Raw genomic sequence first — 6,000 nt, 5'->3', positions numbered from 1 at the left:
GGTGGGGTGTGTGTGGAGGAAATAAAGGACAAATTTAGGTAATGGTTTTCACTCCAGTCATTCATATATAACTGACTCTTTGTGAAAAGGAGATCTTATTCTCATTAGGAGCAGTCCTTTCTCATCAGTTTCGCTACAATTCTTTGCCCAGCCCTATACCCTTCCACGCCAGGCTTGGAAACAATTGTTCACTGTTCTATATCTTGTCCAAGAGCATCTTTAGCCTTAGAAGAGATGCCAGGAACTTTAAAAATGCATCTGCTTTAGGACCTAGAATGTTTAAGTTGGACTTTTTGGTTGCAAATCTAACATGGGCTGGGGGGAAGGGCTATCTTAGCTAATGCCTCCAGAATAAAGGCTACACCTGGTACAGAATATTTGCATATGCATTGAGCTTTCTTTTTAGAGTCCTTAGCTGGAGGCTTCTGTAGAACTTTCTCTTGCAGTAGGAATCTCCAGATACTTCCGCTTACTTGACTAAGTAAGCTTTGTTGTTTAAGGCTGCTTTTTTCATTTCATTACACATTATCCCAAACTATTCTAGGCTAGGCCCCACAAAGTTAAAGTGCTATTCATAACTCTTATAATTTATTTTTATGCTTCGGTTTATTTCATGCCCTTATAACATTAAAGTTAACCTCAGAAGCCTGCTGAGCAAAGATGCTGACCAAATACAAGCAATTCAGGTGGCTGTTTAGTTTAGCATCCAAAAGACTTTGGCTCGTTTAAACATCGTACAACTTAATGGTCTCTAAAATACTCTTTATTAATCCCTTGTTTGCAGACATGGAGGAATCAGCAATGAAATGTGTACAAGTTTAGAACTCGTGGGATCCATGGACAGAGGAGCTTTATGCTTTGCAATATCCTACTAAACAACCTCTGCATTTAAGGACACATATCTACCCTCTAGGGAGTCAGCGCTTCTTGATTAGAGCATCTTCTAACAACAGGCTGCCTTTACTTAGCTTGATGCCCTCTAGATACGTTGGAGTTCATCTTCCATAATTCATGAATAGCTGGGCATTGAAATCCAACACTTCTGAAAGGAATCACGTTGGGATAGCTGAAGGGAACTTACTCAGATTTGAAAGACCGTGAGTTTTAGTCCCATGTTAGGCACAAAGCTAACCAGGCATTCTTTCCCAGCTCTGAGAGGCAGGAAATGGTGAACCACTTCTGAAAAACTTTGCCAAGAAAACTGCAGAAAGTTTTTAGGCAGTTGTCAAGAGTCAAGACTGATGCAAAGATGATGATGATGATGATGATATCATCATCATCATGATATATCCAGTGGTGAAATCCAAATTTTTTTACTGCCAGTTCTGTGGGCGTGACTTGATGGGCGTGATGTGGTTTGGTGGGCATGGCAGGGGAAGGATACTGCAAAATCCCCATTCCCACCCCACTCCTGGGGGAAGGATACTGAAAAATCCCCATTCCCTCCCCACTCCTGGAGGAAGGATATTGCAGAATCTCCATTCCCACCCCACTCTGGGACCAGCCAGAAGTGGTATTTGCCGGTTCTCCAAACTACTCAAAATTTCCACTACTGGTTCTCCAGAACCTGTCAGAACCTACTGGATTTCACCCCTGGATATATCATGCCTATGACTGGCCCTCTTATAAACCAGAGTGAGGAGGTCACCACAAGCAGCAGATGCAGAGGAGGCAGGGAGTGGAAACTCAGTGTTTCTCACAAATAACCTGCTGCTCTTAGATGCTTGGTGGATGCTGTTCCATCTGTGTGTTGAGGTTTGGTTCCCACAGATAGTCTGGTTGGGTTCTGTATTTCGGAATTGCTAGGTAAAGAAGTAATTTTGATTTTGGCATGAGATGAGGATAAAATGGCATTCTAAGCAGGGGCTTGCAATTCGTCAAAATGTCAAACTATTTCTTTATTTCTTAGCCCAGGAAACCTCTCATTCAAGACAAGTGCTCCTTCCAAAAGTAAAACGAACTGTGGAACAAACAGATGAAAGAAAGGAAACTCAACAGTGTGTACATAGTATCACACCTTATCCTTAATCTCACATGCTAGGAAAATAATGGCTTGGAACAAACAATTAGATCAGAGCCATATATAGAAAGGAAAATGCCAGATGTTCAAGATGGCTTTAGAAAAGAGACTGCTGTTTTCTAAACAATAACTATCGCTGATGCATGTTGGATAATTGAATACATCAAAGAAGTCCAAACAGAAGTCCAAATAAAAAGGTCTTTGATTGTGTGAACTGGGTTAAGCTGTGGAATGTTCTTAGGAAAATGGGAATCCCAACATATTGTATCATCTTCATTCAAAACAGAATAGGAAGCTTCCGTACAGATAGAATATTAAATTGGGTGTTTTAAATTTTTGGGTTTTAATTTGGGCCGAAATTATTTAATAATTTTAATTATTTTTTAATTGATGTCTGTATATTTTTGTGTTTTTAATAGGCTGTACACTGCCCTGAGTCCTTCGGGAGAAGGGCGGTATAGAAATAAAATTATTATTATTATTATTATTATTATTATTATTATTATTATTATTATTATTATTATTATTTAATCTTTAGTGAGATTCACAGCCTTTGAGGCTGGTTAATAGCTCAGCAGCTCGAGTCCTAACCAAGGACCTAGGAACTGTTAAGTTTTATTAACTGTTAATAAAACTGTTGTTGTTGTTGTTGTTGTTGTTGTTGTTGTTGTTGTTGTTATTATTATTATTATTATTATTATTATTATTATTATTATATATTAAGCATATAAACTGAACAATTAAGAGTACAGTATACAATCTTTTTTCATTGCTTTGGTGACCCGGAGCCAATCTGTTTTACCATATAATAATATATGGTAAAACAGATTGGCTCCGGGTCACCAAAGCAATGAAAAAAGGTTGTATACTGTACTCTTAATTGTTCAGTTTATATGCTTAATATATTTTGAAGAAGGGTGGATTAGAAGAAAAGTGTAGTTTTAAAAATGGAAGAAAAACATCAATAACCTGCATTAAGGTACAACAACCTGCCTTAGATTTGACTATGAAGACACTGAAGCAATTGACAGTTTCTGCTTTTTTTAATCAGCTATCAACTGTAAAAGAACTGGCAGTCAAGAAATCTGCCACAGACTAGCACTTGATAGGAGAGAAATGAAGGCCTTGGAAAATATATTCAGATGCCATGATGGGTCTATATCTACAAAGACCAGAATCACATAGGCAACCATTTTCCCTGGGGCACTCTATGGAATGCTGGGAAGTGTAGAAGGAAAGAGAAGAGGATGACAAGCAGCAAAGTACGGTATCTGGAATCACAGTGGGGCTGGGTGAATCATTGGGAGACCTGAAGGGTCAAATTGAGGAACTTGTGGCTTATGTGGTCATTAAGAATTAACCCCAAATCAATCAAAGTCAATCAATCAATCAATCAATCAATCAACCAGTCAGTCAGTCAGTCAGTCAGTCAGTCAGTCAGTCAGTCAATGTTTATTTTACTAGTCTCAAATGCCATTCAAATAACAATTTATAACCAATAACAGTGTATAACAAGTAGGGAGTAGGGTAGTGTCTATGTATGCTGTGATTCTACAAAAACACTAATCAAAAGCACTGGAATACAGTCCACAGAGTGAGACGTAGACATAAGAACAAGTGGCTGTCAATCTAACAGGCATAGCAGCAGATTCTCGATTTTTCACACTATTTTATAAAAACAAAAAATTCTGCAAGAGTTACTCTTGAAGGTGAAGCAATTGCCCTACAGCTGTTTAGAAAATCTTGCTTCACAGGCTTGATGCAATTGTTCATAATCCTATTACTTACAAGTTGTTTCCATGCAAAGAGAAATAGTGACTCCTTGGCTCCTGCTTGTCAAGACATTTTGAAAAGACCTTGTATGGCATAGCATAGTTTCATTCGCAGAAAGATTTCGGTATTCAAAAAGCTGTGTCATCTTTTCTGTTCTGAGCGCGGTGTGACTGCAGAGGAAAGCTTCAGATTAATTTACAGAGATCCAAGCAGTGAAATCACACCAAGGTTAACTTTTAGTCAATATATGCTCTAGTGCTACAGTGTTTGGAAGAAGAGGAGGTGGGAAGTCCAAGTTCTCACACTTTAAAGATGCTAACCTAGTCTTCTAACAAAGAGGGGTGACAAAGAAGTAGTCTAGCCTCTACCTAGTTATTCTACTTGGCTTGAATCAGCATCTGGCACTCCTAAGCAATCCAACCTGGTGATCATTGTCTCTTGGTTGACTCCACTCAGCACCAAAGAACTGATCGTCATGAGGGTCTAATGGAGGTGGTTCCAAGGACTCAACCCAGAAACTTAAATTGCTTTAGCTTTTGGGTTTTCCAAAACCCAATATTGTTTCCCTATGAAAGTCCTATACAAGTCATTCTCAACTTAACAACCATTTATTTAGTGAACCGTTCAAAGTTAGAACAGTACTGAAAAAAGTGACTTGTGACCCCTTTTCACACTTATGACTGTTGCAGCATTCCCCACGGTCATGTGATCAAAATTTGAATGTTTGGCAACTGGCTCATATTTATGACCGTTCCAGTGTCCCGGGGTCATGTGATCACCTTTTGTGATATTCTGACAAGCAAAGTCAATGGGGAATTCACTTAACAACCATGTTGCTAACTTAACAACTGCAATGGTTACTTAACGAGAAAGGTAATTAAAATGGGACAAAACTCACTTAACAAATGTCTTACTTAGCAACATAAATTTTGGGATTAATTGTGGTCCTAAATCAAGGACTACCTGTATCCTGCATCATACAATTCTTTACAATATCCCTTCCTGTATCATTAATGCTTAAACTCTTCTACTCTGCCTCACTGCCCTGAAATCCGGGCAAGGTTTTGATAGTGGTGGCTTATGGGAAGATGCAGCAAACAACATGACTCATGGAGAAAGCTTCTTCATCATGAATAGCTTGAGGTTTTTGGCTTTATTTCTGCTGTCACATTAGATGAGAAGGAGGCAGATAAAAATCTGCAGGCACAGAACAAAGAGTTCCAGAAGCCAAATGACAACACTCCATCTTGAAAAGATTGACTAGGAGCTATCGAGAAGCTAAGGAACATGAAAAGAAGTCCAGGTCTGACTCCAAAACCAAGGGCATCATCTGCTATGTTTCTTGCAAACAAAAGATGCTAAGTTTGGTGCCTATCTGAAATAAGCACTTCTATAGCTGAACAGCTAGCTAGCTAATCCTCATTTTGTGTCTCTTCCCTTCTATAGCCTATGATGGCTATGTTGGTTTGCATCTCTGAGCTCTACAAACCAGAGGAACAGCTAATATGAATAGTAATTGACCATGGGAATTGTCTGCTAAAACAGTTGCTCTGTGTGTAGAAGAACCACTCCTGTTCAATTCATCCCGGTTCATTGGAAGGTTACACAAGAACAGTGAAGTAAGTACAGCAGCTGCTTGGGTAGCTACTGTGTGAATGAAAATGACTTGTTGAGTGCAATTAAGTGATAATTGTATGCCTCAGTGAGAACCACAAAGATGCCAAGATTGTCAGCTTGCACCTTCCCATCCAGCTAATCTAACCCAGATGTTTATATGCTTCATTAATGAGATCTGAGCTGCTAATGGTAGGCCACAAAAGGGATCCTGGGTCATGGTGGACAGCTCAGAGAAAATATTCAAATATGAAGCTACTTGGGGGTGGGAGGGTGGGGGAACCTGTTTGGAAACTAGAATGTGAACTGAAAATAGAACTGCTAGTATAATAATGTCCTTTATCAATGACAGAGTATTGGTTACCATTATTATTTTTACTACAAAGAAAAGTGCCCCATTTACAGACTAACTAAATAATGTAGATGCTGGAGAAACTCTCCTAAAATGAAAGACCCAAGCAATTGGGGCTTTATAACTTGGAGTGAAGTAGAGAAAAACGTGAGATGGATGGCATAAAATAGTATGGACAGAAAGAATTGTTTCTGCTTCAAAAACAATGGTAGAACATGAGAAGAAAATACTTTTTCACATC

Source organism: Pantherophis guttatus, chromosome 1 (assembly GCF_059756535.1).
Source record: "Pantherophis guttatus breed Tessera chromosome 1, ASM5975653v1, whole genome shotgun sequence".
Lineage (NCBI taxonomy): Eukaryota > Metazoa > Chordata > Lepidosauria > Squamata > Colubridae > Pantherophis > Pantherophis guttatus.
Note: the sequence above shows the minus strand (reverse complement) of the source record.